The 14,147-nt window shown below is 55.1% G+C and overlaps 1 protein-coding gene and 1 long non-coding RNA gene across 4 annotated transcripts in view; one reads left to right on the top strand and one right to left on the bottom strand.

Moving 5' to 3' along the window:
• NOL4L (nucleolar protein 4 like) overlaps positions 1 to 14,147 on the bottom strand; it is a 131,679-nt gene that overhangs the window by 83,707 nt on the left and 33,825 nt on the right. The window lies entirely within an intron of this gene.
• LOC125122690 (uncharacterized) lies at positions 3,638 to 8,572 on the top strand. The gene is made up of 2 exons (XR_007133875.1): positions 3,638 to 3,692; positions 7,527 to 8,572. It is a non-coding gene; the product is annotated as an uncharacterized LOC125122690 (long non-coding RNA).

The following is a 14,147-nucleotide window of genomic DNA, read 5'->3' as shown; positions in this document are numbered from 1 at the left end:
CCATGCCCTGCCTCCATAGAGGTAATCACCTTCATGCTAAATGCCGCAGGAGAGGCACGCCTTTCCTGGCCGAGAATCCACACACAGTACTACAAGGCTAGAGCTGCTAATTAAGGGAACAGAAAGCACCTTTCCCGTAGCCTTGGGATGCCCCTGCCGACCCCCTCTGCTTTGTACCCAAATTAGCCTAATCTGATCCATGGCCCTAAGCAAGCAGGGCCCTGAGTTGACAAAGCAAGCTCACTTCATTTACAGGCTGGATAAAGAGGGGGCTGAAGCCTCTAGACTATTCCGGGCTTCCTGGGAAAGCCAACCAGGAGTGATGGAATGGAACCCTGTAGCACCCCATGGGAAAAGCCATGAAAAACACACGGTCAGTTGTGCAGGACCAACCTCTGGGGCCTTCCTGAGTGGGGAAGAATATTGCCATGGTAACACAGTACATCCTTTTGAACCAGCTAACTCCAAAACAGCCAGCCAGACTCAGGCCAACAAAACCAGACATGGTAATAGCTTTAAAAAAAAAAAAAAAATCATGGAGCTACAAACTTCTTTGGCTATCACCACCTTCCTTAAAACCAGGTCATCTGGGTTCTAAACTAAAGGCCAGGTTACAAGTCACTGAGGAACTCACCGAATGTCTCCTTAAGTAAGGCTCGTATTCCAGAAAATTTATAAGAGTGGTCCACAAAGTGTGGTTCCTAGCCATCATGTGGCAACTTGTGAGAAATGCAATTCTCAGGTCCCACGCCAGACCTACCGACCTGACACTCCGAGGGTTTTCATAGGCCCCGCAGATGGTTCTAATGCATGGCAGATTTTGAGAACTGCTGATGAGAATGTCTCCATGATTGAGACAGGGAGGGAGCTAGTAAGGAAACTGGCACTGGATAATGAATATCGACATGCCCTGTGCTGCTGGGCCTAACGTATTAACATTTTCTTCTCTACTGAAGGCCTATTTTCCTAATGGTGGGAACAAGAGAATTTTATTTGGCGACATTATGAATGAATTCAAAGTGTATGAATTCAAAACACCTGCCCAGAGACTTAATGCAGGATACAGACAGAAAGAGTGCCCAGCGTCCTGACATCCTATTTAAGTCCTCCCTCACAAAATTAATTGCTACTTAAGCAGGTCATCCCTTGGTAGGTCTTTTCTGGCTTCCTCAGTTTCCTTAAATGATTTGAATGTGCAGCACAAGGAGGACTGCTGTGTCCAGGGCTATAGACCTACTCAGGGACACGAGCATATCTTCCCAGGCCCTGCCTGGGTGGTCTCATGGGCTGTCGTGGGGACTCATCCCTGAGGTGAGCGCCTGAATCGGACTGAATCTTGCCTGTCTCCCCACTAAGCCAATTAAATGGACTCCTGCTCTTGATGGCAGGTGAGGTCCAATTGCTAATGGTCTGCAGTTCTGTCATCGCCACTGGAACTTGGAAGTCACTTGCTGGTACTAAGTTATACACTTATCAAGGCGGGCTTATTACCATTTCAGGTCCCCAGGGTGCCATTTAGTGCGCCACCATCACTATATTAGTGGCATATGCCTTCCAGCAACAACAAGGCCATGATTAAGAAAATGTGGCTAAATGACAGGGACATTTCTCAACTGGGTTGCTACAGTAGAAGAAAACTTGTAGAAAAAGTTCTCAGGAGGAGCCCTTTTGGTACAGCTCTCAACAAAGAGTGAAAATCAGCAAGATTGCCAACAGAGGAGGAAGTCAGTGAGCAGAACCCACCCCTGGGGAAACACAGCTTTGGCTACCACTTGTATGGGAGCCCGGAACTTCAGGGGGTCGATCGCACAGGCAAATGTGAGGATACTGCTCCATCCCATCTGGACCAGCCGACTAAGTGCTGCAATTAAAAGCAAAAGCTCCTGCAAATATTAGCTGCATGCTCCTCCCAACGTCTGGAACCGAGGCTGTTCCTCTTGTGCCTCAAACCATACTTGAATAAATTAAGGCAGGACTGAGGTTTGGGGAATGGGGGTAGCAGTTTGGAGGGGCTTCCCACAAAGTCTCACTCCAACTCCTGGCAGGGCTAAAAGAAGACCCAAGTCAGCTTTCCTGTAAAGGGTCCTTACAGGGAAAGGAAAGCAGAGAGAAGAAATTTAAAAAGCAAACTAAATTGAGAGAATGAAAATAATAGAAAACCAGAATGAAGGCCCTCACCCAAATATCCAGAAATTCTCTCCTCAGAATTCCCAAGAAAAGTCCGTCATAGTTTGTAAAGGGCAATCAGATGGCTGAGAGGACCTATTACTTGAATGGGACAAGGACAGTATTTGAATTTCTCTCCACTGTGAATACTACCCACTGCAGACTGGAAACCAAAACCACAAGAACACCAAAGTAAAGATTCACACCAGAATTTTTATCCCCATAGTTGCCTTGAGCTCTGTAGGCCTGGATGGGGCAGAGGGATGAGACCCCCCCCCCCATAAATAAATAAATACATAAACAAGGCGCAGGGGACTCAATGTAGCACCTGCCTCTTCTCCACCCCTGTGCACAATCTCCAACTGTTAGTGCAGAGCCGCCACAGAGTCGCACCTGCCATCTGGAACAGGCCTTATATATTCCAAGACCTTCTTTCTGCTTCGCTGAACCTCCGTCTTCTTTCAAATCACGCCGGGGACCAAAATGCACACCCCGGGCCACAGAGAAAGTTGCGTGGGAGCAGCCCCCAAACAACAGCTATCTTTGAGGGATGCCATATCCTTTGGGCAGCTCTGTATATTTCTTTTTGCTCCTTTTTTTCCCCTTCTTGGTTAACAAAAGAATGTCTGAGATGTCTGCAAGCGTTGAGGAGAGGAGTGGAAACAGAAAGGGGTGCAGTGGGCCAAAGTGTCCCCCTCTTATGGAGGGGGGGAAAGAGTAGCTAAGGTGCTCTCAAGCAAGATAGGGTGGGGCCTGGCTTGGGGATTCTGGCCTGGGGGTGCCAGGAGGAAGCAGGTGCTCTAGGTGAAGTCACAGGACTGAGGACAATCCAGCTTTGACCCTGGGCAAGGGGCTGGCCTGCTTAGGCCTCAGTTCCCTCCTGTGCAGAGGTGACAAAGTATACACAATGCCTTTCGCCACTTCACAGGAAGGCTGGGGGAACCCACAGAATGCACAAATAGGTGCCCACCCTAGGCGAGGAGACATCCATAAATGACCGCTGCCGCCACTACTGTGGAGGGGAGCGCTCCAGAATTCTGGAGACCCGCCTCCCTGGGGCGCTGTGGCCAAGGGCAGGGAATAGGGTCGCTGAAGGGTGCTGAGGGCCTTGGTTCTAGGCGGAAGGGGGCGGCCCTGAGCCAAGCAGGCCCCGCGGCGGGTTCCCTTCGGGCCGCGGCGGGCTGCCCGGGTGCGCTAACGAGCTGGGGGCCCCAGGTGCGGGCCCCACCCTGGGCTGGGGGGGAGAGGAGGAGGAGGAGGGGGAGGCGCTGGAGGTGGGGGAGGGGAGCGGGCCGCGCTAATGACTGTTGACAGCGCGCGCTGAGGCCGGCCCGGCAGCGCGCGCCACTGACAGCTGCTCGGGCGGGGGGCGGGGGGCGGGAGTGAGGCCGCTCGCGCTCCCCCCACGGCGCATGCGCGTGCGCCTCGGCGGGGAGGGGCCGGGAGGCGCGCGCGTGCGCGCGCGCCGGGCCCGGGTTCGGAGGGCCTGTTGGAGCGGCTCGCGCGGGCTCCTCGCGGGCAGGCAGGTAATGAGAGTAACCATGGCAACCCACCAGAGGAAGTGTATTCTGCAGGAGACGTTAATCCCCTCTCCCCGGAGCTGGGACAGCCTGACTTTCCATTCTCACACAGTAATTAGATACCAGCTGTCAGTGCAGGGGGGACGGCTCCGCGGCTGCAGCCTGGGTGGGGGGGCGCACAAAGGGGGCGGGGGGGTACGCGGGGAGGAGGGCGTTAAAGACACAGGGACTCTTTCCGCGGGTGGGCCGGGGTGACGCGCGTCCCCAGCTCCGGCCTCTTGGCGCGCGCGCGCCCGCTCACCTGGAGACCCCGCCCGCGCGGGGCCCCGCCCATTCGACACGCACCTGCTGCGCGCGCGCCCGCCTGGCGGCCCTTGCGTTACCCCTCTCCTGGCCCCGCCTCCCCACTCTCGGCGCACCTGCTCCGCTCCCGCCCTCCCGGGACGCTGCCCACCTGTCCTTTGTGCCGGGCGGTACCATTCGATCTGGCCAGCTCTCCTTCAGGGAGCGCCCGCTATGTGCCAGGCGCCGTGCCAAGCCTGATCTGTGTAATCCTCACAGACCCTCTGCGGTAGGCGCCTCTGCTCTTCCCCGCCCAGGGAACAGCGGGGTGTGGCCATTTGCCCAGGGTCATGCAGACTTGAACCCCCATCCCGATGCCCATTTAATCACCAAACTACAGCGCCTCCCCATCGTGTCCACATCCGTTATAGCTTCGGGGCCTCCAAACCGCTCAGGGAGACAAAACAATCACACTGGTGGCCGGCATCATGGTGTACTTAATGTGTGCCAAGCGTTCACTGCCTCATTTCACTTTCCCAGCAGCCCTAGGAGGTTTATTACCTCCATCTTACAGGTGGGGAAACTGAGGCACTGAAAGCTGAAGCAACTTGTCCACAGGCGTGGAGAAGAGAGTGGCAGAGCTGGGATTCAACCCCTGTAGCCACACCCCAAAATCCATGCTCTCAGCTACAGGGCACTATTAACTCCATCCCCAAGGCCTTAATCGGCCCAGGCCTTCTCCTCCTTTCATTGTTCAGCCCACCCACATCCTGTCCCAGCATCAGTGAGGAGCTGCTTCTCTTAGCCATACCTGAAAAAATCGATGTTCCTAGGCCTAAGCCACTGCCACGTCCCTAATTTTTGCCAGACCTCCCAGAAACCCTTGCTCTCAGTGAGGATATCCACTTGGAAATCACTGGAGGCCAGCCTCGCCATTTCCCAGATAGGGAAACCAAGACCATCAGGGTGAAAGGCTAGCCCAGGCTTTGATGGCTTTGTGGAGACTTTTAGGGGAGTTCAGTCCCCAAAGGCCCAGCTATGCCTCCTGTCCCCCACACCACAGTCAGGCCTGGGGGTGGGGGGTGCACACCAAGGAGGGGCAGGAAGTGCTGAGAAGCAGAGCGGGCTCCTGTCCCCAGTGGCGGCGGCGGGTGTCTGGGGCAGGAGGAGGCTATCTGATCCCTTCCCCACTGCCCCGGCCATGACCTCCTCCCTCCCTCCCTCCATCTCTCCCTCCTCCCTCATGGCCAGGGTAGCCAGCACCCTGGGCTGCTGCTGAGAACCCAGCGTTCCCCAACCCGGCCTGCATTCCTGTGGGAGGAGGGGTGGGGGGGAGGTTGGGCCAAGGGCTTTAGGGACAGGGGCACCCCTGGGGCTGCCCCACCCTGCCTGGGCCAAGGCCGGGCTGTCTCCAACCTCACCATTTCCTGCCTCTGCTCTCCCCATCTCTCAGTAGCAGAGCTGCCTAAATTTGGCTCCAGGAGGGAATGGGGGAGGTGGCAGCAGGCGGGTGCTGTCAGAGGCCAGGGCGCAGCTCCCTGTCTAGCCGGCTGGCATTTTTGCTGTCTGGAGGAGGGCAGGGGGGCCTAGCAGCCCTCTCCAGGAAAGGGAGATGTTCGTACCTTCTGACATGCACTGAGTAATGTGCAAACGACATGCAAACCGAGCTTCAAATCAGCATCTCAGCCAGGGAACAGCTTGGGTGCTGCTTTTGGGATGAGAACAGAAGGACCGGTGGCCCACTCCCCAGGGGCTCCAATGGGGGCTGGGGGTGGGTACAGGGTGTCCGGGGCTGGCAGTTGAGGGATTCCGTTTCTTGCCAGGTGGAGCTTTGGGGCTTCAGATCAGTGGCTGGACCCTTGGGTCTCAGCCTAAGGGCAGGACCATGGCTTTCTCTGACTCCTCTGGCATCATGCTGGGCACACCCTGTCACACGGTTAAGCACATGGGTTTGCAGCCACTCTGCCCAGGTCTGAACCCTGGCTCTCCACCGGCCAACTCAATGCATTCCTCACCATCCCCAAACAACTCATGTGATCAACATCCCTTTTAGGACTTCCCTTCCCTAGAAGGTGGGCACAGGGGCGTGGCTGGAAAGAACAGGGGCTTTGGAATCAGACCTAGATGCCAGGTCTGGCTTGGCTAGTAAGGCTCTGTGGATCTCACTTTCCTCCTCTAGGAAATGGGTTTGGGATCTCAAGATCAGCTGTGATGTCCATGTGAGGGCCTAGAAGGCAGTGGGGACTCTACACGTCTTCCCACCAGCAAGGTGTCATTGCTTTCTGCATTCATTCCACTACCTTCTACTTCCCAGTCCCACCTCCCCTCTCCTCTTTGCTCTCTGTCTTGGTTTTTCTCTTGTCCTGTTGATTTCTCTCTGTTTCTCTCCTCCTGTTCCTTCTGCTTGTCTCAAGGAAGTCACTACTTCTCAGAGTCTCAGTCTGCACATCTGCTGCAGGGGGGCAATGGGAGGTGAGGGTGAGCTCTGTTTGGGGTCTGGGGCCCAGGAGGCACTTGATGGGTGGCAGATCTCTCTCAGACCCATTTATACCCCAAATGGCCGAGAGGGGTGGGCTGTGCCCTCAGCTCTATCAGGTACAGAGTGCTGGGGCCCCGCTTCTCGGTAACTCTGTTTCACTCCAGATAACTGCTCTCCTGCCCCTCGGCCGGGGCTGATATGAGCTGAATCCAACTTCCTGCCACCCAGAAGCCACTTCCTGCCAAACTAGAGCTGATACCAGAAGAACTTGTTTTGTGTGCACAGAGCAGTCCCGCTGGGGCAGACACCCGCCTGCCCAGGGTGTGAACATTTTTTCCACTTGCCGGTCTGCCTGATGGGGCTGGGTGGGGGAGGATGGGGACTCTGCCCTCCTCACCTCTGAACCTACCCATCCTGCCCCACCGTAGCCTCAGGGCCTGCCAGCCATCCCAGGAAGGGTGCCAAGTGGCCCTGTGGGCCCAGACAGACACGTGTAGGCAGCGATACGGTCTGACACAGCCCCACACAAGGCCCGTCTGACAGTCCCCAGAGCCACGGGGCGTTCGGGGCGAGAACTCTGGGAGACAAGTGTGTGACCCTGTGAGAAGCCGTCACACACACTCAGAGTCACATACAACCACACACAGAATCCCACACAGCCAGGTACACCTGGTCTCAGAGTCACATATGCGTGCACACAGAGCTCCCATGCTTGCCCAGCCTCTGCCTTCCAGATGTACTCTGAGGGTCTGCTCCGCGCCAGGCCTTGGGCTTAATCCAGAGTAAAAACTACTGGAATAGCCACAAATTATTAGCTGACCTGTGCTGGTCCCTCAGTTTCCTTATCCGTGAAATGGGGGAAACAGCCCTGCCTCCCCAGGGGTGTTGGGAGGATGAAGTAGCTCATGCGTGCAAGGCCCCTGTCCGCATCTGGTCCACAGACAGTGCCGCCTAAGTCAGGCTATCTTAGTGAACCAGGGGGCATCCTGTACCCAGCTTCGCTGAGATCTTACATACCTTATCTCCCTGAGTCCCGGCCCAAGTCCCCGCACCTCAGGTCCTCATTCCCATTTCCACAGACGAGGACACGGAAGCTCAGGGAAGAGGCCCACAGGTCCTCAGTGGCCCCATTGACCTCATCGCTCACCCGCCTTGCTGCCTGCCCCATCGTGCGCACATTGTTGCCTCTGCCCGGAACGCCCCTGCCAGTTGCTCTTGGCATGACCGGCTCCTCCTGAGCTGCCTACTTACCCAGCTCCTCCCCAGAGCCTAGCAGCCCCTGTTCACGTCCCTCAGAGCGCTCATCGCCTGTGGAACATTGGACGCCCCACCGGACTTTAAGGTCCAAGGATCGGGCCCATTTTGTCCTGTCCTCTGGCACATAGTAGGTGCTCAACCACTTCAGAATGAAGTGAACGAAAGAAGTAGCCTGCTTCTCACAGCTCTTGAGGACAGAGTCTGGATGGAACCCAAACCAGGACACCCCAAAGCTGGAGCTCCCTCCCCAGCTCCCTTGCTTCAGACACCACCGGCAGGCACTTCAGAGCGTGTGAATGAAAGGAGGAAGGAATGAATGAAACCAGGATTTCAGGATCCCAGTCCAGTGCTCTCTGGGCCAGACCTGCTTCACTTCCTGGCAGCGTGGACGCGAGCCAAGCTCCAGCCGCCTCGGAGGGTGGCGGGCTGACGGGCCGCCTGAAGCCGGCTGTCAGGAGCTCGTCTGGCCACAGCCGCCAGCAGGGGAGACCAGCTGGCGGTGCAGGGTCCATCGGCCCAGGCCTGGAATCTGAGCCGCCCTGAGAGGCCCAGCTTCTCTCCAGGCCCCCACAAACTGGCCTTTGTTCCCCGGGCCGGCCAAGGCTCAGCAGCTCGGGGCTTTCTCTCAGCCTGCGGCACCCGCGCCGAGCCGGCGGGGTAAACGGCCAGCCTCCCCTCTGTCCGGGCCCACGATGTCGCTTCGGCACTAAATGGAGATGTAATTTTCTATACAAATCCATGACAATTTAGATGGAGTGATTGTAATTGGCTTTTCAATGGGGGTTTTGTCCAGTGCTGGTGGCTAGAACTGGGTGGCCTGTTTGAGGCAGGCACCATTTAAATGACAATAAAGCAATAATATTGAGGACTTGTACAGTGCCCAGAGCCCCTCCTGGGCCCGAGTGGAGCCTCATGTTTATGGATCTGGTCCTTCCCTGGGGCTGTCTGGACAACCGGGTGGTTGGGGGGCACCGAGCCCGGGAGAGGGGCTATTCCAGATATAAAGGCTCCGAGGTGGCCAGGGCAGGACCCCACGTCCACTGGCCTATCTGCTCCCTCATTCATCACACGACCACTAACTAGTGCCCCCCGAGGGCTGGCATTCCAGGTGTTGGGGGTGCCGAGTGCCAGAGAACCATCCCAGGCAGGTCAGAGGCAGGAGGGGACAGCGCCTAGCTGGCACGACATGAGGCTGATGGAGAGCGTGACCCAGAGCCAGATGGCATGGGTTCAAATCCTACCATGCTCCAGTATTACTAGCTTCCTGGGCGTCAGCAAGTTACTCATAACCTTTCCATGCCTCCGTTCCGCCAGTCGTAAAAGAGGCCACAGGCAGAGTTATGAGCATGAAACCCCTGACTAGGGCTCAGCACAGCACCTGGAGGATGGAAGTTACTGCTTCCATCAGTAAGTTACTGCTGTTGTTCATCAAAACTCCAGCTCTGATGTCAGACTTGCTGGGTGTGACTGTGGGCTTGTGACTTAACCTCTTTAAACCTCCATTGGCTTCTCCTGAAGGTGGGGCTTTGGGGAGAACCAACCCCACAGGGTGGTGGGGATTTAAGGAGAGGATGCAGGAAGTGCTTGCACAGAGTCGGTGCTCGCTCAGTAAATAGAAGCTCTCAGTTGCCGCTGCTTTTTTGGCCTTGAGGAGCTTGCCATTCAGTGATAATTATACTGTTGAGTGTGGGAGACAGAAAGGGAAGAAAAGAAAGCTCACAGGAAACCACGCCAGGGCCGTCCCTGCCTTCGGGATGCACTGGGAGGGAGTGATCCGGAGGGGCCTTGGGAACAGGGTGGGGCTGTGGGCTGTGTTAAGGAAGGAAGGCTTCACAGAGGAGGTGACATCTGGGCTGAGCCTTTGAAGGATGAGTGGGGTTTTTGCCAACACAGGGTGGATACCGGCACCCTGACAGGCACTTGAGAGTTGCAGGCAGTCCCTGCAGCCCTGCTTCCTGAACCTGGGCTTTGGACCTGTGGGGGTGCCGAGGTGGGGTGATGAGAGCAGGCGGTCAGGGAGGTCTTCCTGAAGGAGTGACAGTGAGGGCATCTGTGAGGTGAAAGAGCCTGTGCAAAGGCCCACGGGTGGCAAGGCGGATGGCGTCTTAGGTCTCGGTGAGTGGACGGCAGGGAACCTGCAAAACATGGCTGGAGGGACAGGACGGGGGCTGTGGTTTTATTCACAGTGGAGCAGGCGGCCACAGAGGGATTTTTAAGTAGGCAGGTGACACCATCCACATTCTTTTTTTTTTTTTTGGTCTTTTGTCTTTTTAGGGCCTCACCATGCCATATGGAGGTTCCCAGGCTAGGGGTCTAATTGGAGCTGTAGACACTGGCCTACACCACAGTCACAGCAACATGGGATCCGAGCTGTGTCTGAAACCTACTCCACAGCTCACGGCAACACTGGATCCTTAACCCACTGAGCGAGGCCAGGGATCGAACCCGTGTCCTCATGGATACTAGTCGGGTTCGTTAACCACTGAGCCACTATGGGAACTCCCACATTCCATTTTTAAACACTCCCCCTGGCTGCTTGTGGCTATAGACAGGAAGGGGTAAGAGGGAGACCTTGGAGAAGAAGTGGGGTCCCTGGCGGGAGAGATCTGAGAAATAGCAGTGCTCAATCACTGCGGGATGGATGATGCACAAGCAGAGGGTGATGAGGGGCTGGGTGCAGCTGGCACATAAGCAGGGTTGGTGAAAGGAAATGAACAAAGAGGGGTGCGGGCCACCCTCTACCTCCCCCTGCCATGCTAAGGCTCTGGGGCTTTTCCCTGAAGGCAGCAGGGAGCCAATACGGTTTTTCTCCAGGCAGAGAAAAACCATGCTGGGATTTGTGCTTTGGAAAGATCATTCCAGCTGTGGGGTGGAAGGGTGGGAGGTGGTGGGTGGGCGAGGCTGGAGGGAAGGAGGCAGGAAGAGAGAGTGGTTGGTGGGGCTCAGAGGCCTCAACAGGCCTCCTGGCCATCACTCAACTCCAAGAGCAACAAACTTCCTCTTCAGTGAGCTCTAAAACCTAGTCCTGGCTCACTGAGTTGTCAAGGCAGGGTTGGGATCCAACCCCAGGACAAACTCAAAGCCCAGTGTTCTGCTCCCCTTTGGCATCATCTCCCTTGGTTGCTAATAAAACCCATCATGAATAGTGTTTCATTATAACCATCAGCTATAGAACCTGTACTAGAAGCCCAGGAGGTAAGCGCTATTATCATTCCCATTTTACAGATGAGGAACACTAAGGCTCCGAGAGGCTGAGTCACTCATCTAAAGACACAGAGCTGGGAATTGAGATCCATGCTCAGACTCAGGCAGTCTCAAAACTCCAGACTGATATATCAGAGGCCCTAACTTGCACTGGGGGGGGGTGGTGGCATGCAGAGGTTTATTACAATTTTGAATTTATTGCTAATACTTAGGAGTTGGAAAATCTCAGAACTTCCTAATGTTCGCAGTCCCAGGACCCAGTCCTTGAACCTTGTCCCTCTAGTGCCCCCACCCCACCCCTGGTGACACCTCCAGCATAGGCCTCTCCTCTGCATTTATTTGGCGGAATGGATAGACCTGAAAGCAAGTGTGTGTCCAGGGCCCCTCTGGAGGGCCAGGAAAAGCATCCATCTATTTATGCAACAAGCATTTGGACCATGCCAACCCCCTCCACTGCCCGGCCATCACCACCAAATCTCCTCCACCAGAAGCTTCTCCATCTCCACTTACTCAGACCAAACTCCCAGGAGTCATCTGTGATTCCTCCCTCTTTCTCTCACCCTGCCCCCCACCCATCCCATCCAGCAGCAAATCCTGTTGGCTCCACTTAAACTTTGTCCAGAATCCAACTGCGTTCTACGATGCCCCTTGCTCCTGACCTCCTGTCCCGGGACCTATGGGGCTTCGGGGAAGGGCATGTGCTGACACTCGAGAGGCCTGGGACCCTCTTCTCTGAGTCTCGGTTTCTTCAGCGAGAGGAAAGGTGGGATACAGCAGGTCATTTGGACTCACATTATTCTTTTTTTTTTTGTCTTTTGTCTTTGTTGTTGTTGTTGTTGTTGCTATTTCTTGGGCCGCTCCCACGGCATATGGAGGTTCCCAGGCTAGGGGTTGAATCGGAGCTATAGCCACCGGCCTACGCCAGAGCCACAGCAACGTGGGATCCGAGCCGCCTCTGCAACCTACACCACAGCTCACGGCAACGCCGGATCGTTAACCCACTGAGCAAGGGCAGGGACCGAACCCGCAACCTCATGGTTCCTAGTCGGATTCGTTAACCACTGCGCCACGACGGGAACTCCGGACTCACATTATTCTTTTGTCCAGGTTTTGGAGATGGGAAGAGCCTGGTTCACAAGACACTTCTTGTTAAAAATCCGAATTCCTGGGAGTTCCCGATGTGGCTCAGCGGAAGTGAATCCAACTAGTATCCATGAGGATATAGGTTCGATCCCTGGCCTCACTTGGTGGCTTAAGGATCTGGCATTGCTGTGAGCTGTGGTGTAGGTCGCAGACGCAGCTTGGATCCTGTGTTGCATGGCTGTGGCATAGGCCAGCGGCTACAGCTCCAACTCGACCCCTAGCCTAGGAACCTCTTTATGCCACGGGTGAGGCCCTAAAAACCAAAAAAAAAAAAAAAAAAAAACCCTCATTCCTTTCTGGCCTGGGCAGGACACAGGTGTGACAAAGGAACAGCATATGAGTGTCTGAGACAAGGACTATCCTGACTTTCAGCAACCTGGGAGTGGAGCAGGGGCTCCTTGGGGTGGAGGCTGTCTTGCTCCCTGACTGGAGCCCCAGTATCTACCACCTAACACAGAGTGGGTGCTCAACTTGGATTTGCTGAATGAATAAATGAGTAGATGAACCTTCCTGGCCTTCCAAAGGGACCTTGGGCATTCACTCACTTTCAGAGGGCCTTGATTTTCCCATCTGAGAAATAGGCAGAGTAAAACCTAATGCCATTGCCTTCCTTCTCTGTAACAACTGACATATATGGAGTGCCTGCTGTGTGCCAGGCATATATTAACTCATTTACACTTCATCGTAACCCCAAGAAGTAGCAGTAACTCCTTTTTATGGCTGAGGAAACTGAGGCCCAGAGAGGTTAAGTGACATGCCCAAGGTCACGCAGCTCATAAGTCGCTGAGCCAGAGACCAACTCAGGCGGCCTGGCCTTAGAACACTTGTTCTTTTTTTTTTTGCTTTCTAGGGCCGCACCCATGGCATATGGAAGTTCCCAGGCGAGGGGTCGAATCGGAGCTATAGCAACACAGGATTGGAGCTCCGTCTGCCACCTATACCACAGCTCATGGTAATGCCAGATCCCTGACCCACTGAGCGAGGCCAGGGATCAAACCCATCTCCTCATGGATACTAGTCAGATTTGTTTCCACTGCACCCCAACAGGAACTCCAGAACTCTCATTCTTAAACACTGTTCCAGGCTACGCTTCAAGAAGAAATGAGGTTTGGGGAAGCCTGCCCCAAGGAGGCAGCCCAAGCTGTAGATGGGAATAAGCAGAGCAGGGCGGCTGGCTCCACAATTGTTCCATGGCTCCCATTTAACACCAGTCAAATAATACCCACATCTGGACTCATGGTTCCTGGAAGGAGCTCCAGTTGCATCTTCTTCTACAGGCACCAGCGCAAATGTGATACTCCAGCCAGGCTAGCTGCTGCTCTTCCCATGAGCCTAGGGGCTGTCCTGCCTCTGTGCCCGGACATGCCCTGTCCCATCTCTGTAGTATGCCATCCCCCAGCTCCTGAGCTGTCCCTCCTCCAAGTTTCAACCAAAAGTCCTTCTCTCTGATTCCTCCCTTCAAAGGCGTCCCTGATGCCCGGCCATATTTCTTACCTTTGATTCCCTCAGGCACTTTGCCAACAAGGATAATACAGTTAATGTGTCTCCATATGCCAGTAGGTGCTATTAGCAATGCCACTTTACAGGTGAGAAAATCAAGGTCCTGAGAGGGGAAATAAGTTGCCCAAAGTGACATGGGATGGAGTCAGGATCGAACCAACATTTGCCTGACCCAAAGCGAGACCTCCGAACCCTGAGTCAGACCACCTTCCTAAGGTCTCTCTTTGAATCTTAGCTGCTTTATTAAAAGGGATGCAGCCTACAGACAGAGGCCACTTCTCACCATCTTGGCACCCCACCCCCACCCCAGCTCCTGGCACAGTGCCAGGCATACAGTAGGCGCTCATTCAAGATTCCCTAGTGACTGAACAGCCCTTGCTTTCTGCATGAGTAAATGTCTTAGAAACAGATGTTCTGGGCACCACGTGCTAAATTTGCATCCTTCCAGTAGTTATTTCAGAAGGGGTTTAGGCGCTCTGAAGGCATGGGGGCTAGACAGGATGGTGGGAAGTGAGCAGGATCAGCATCAGAGAGACCCTGCGACCTCAGATCACTGTAGCGTGGGGATTTCAATTCTGACCTTCAGGGTCATTGTG

Source organism: Phacochoerus africanus, chromosome 3 (assembly GCF_016906955.1).
Source record: "Phacochoerus africanus isolate WHEZ1 chromosome 3, ROS_Pafr_v1, whole genome shotgun sequence".
Taxonomy (NCBI): Eukaryota; Metazoa; Chordata; class Mammalia; order Artiodactyla; family Suidae; genus Phacochoerus; species Phacochoerus africanus.
This window is presented reverse-complemented; position numbering and strand designations above follow the sequence as displayed.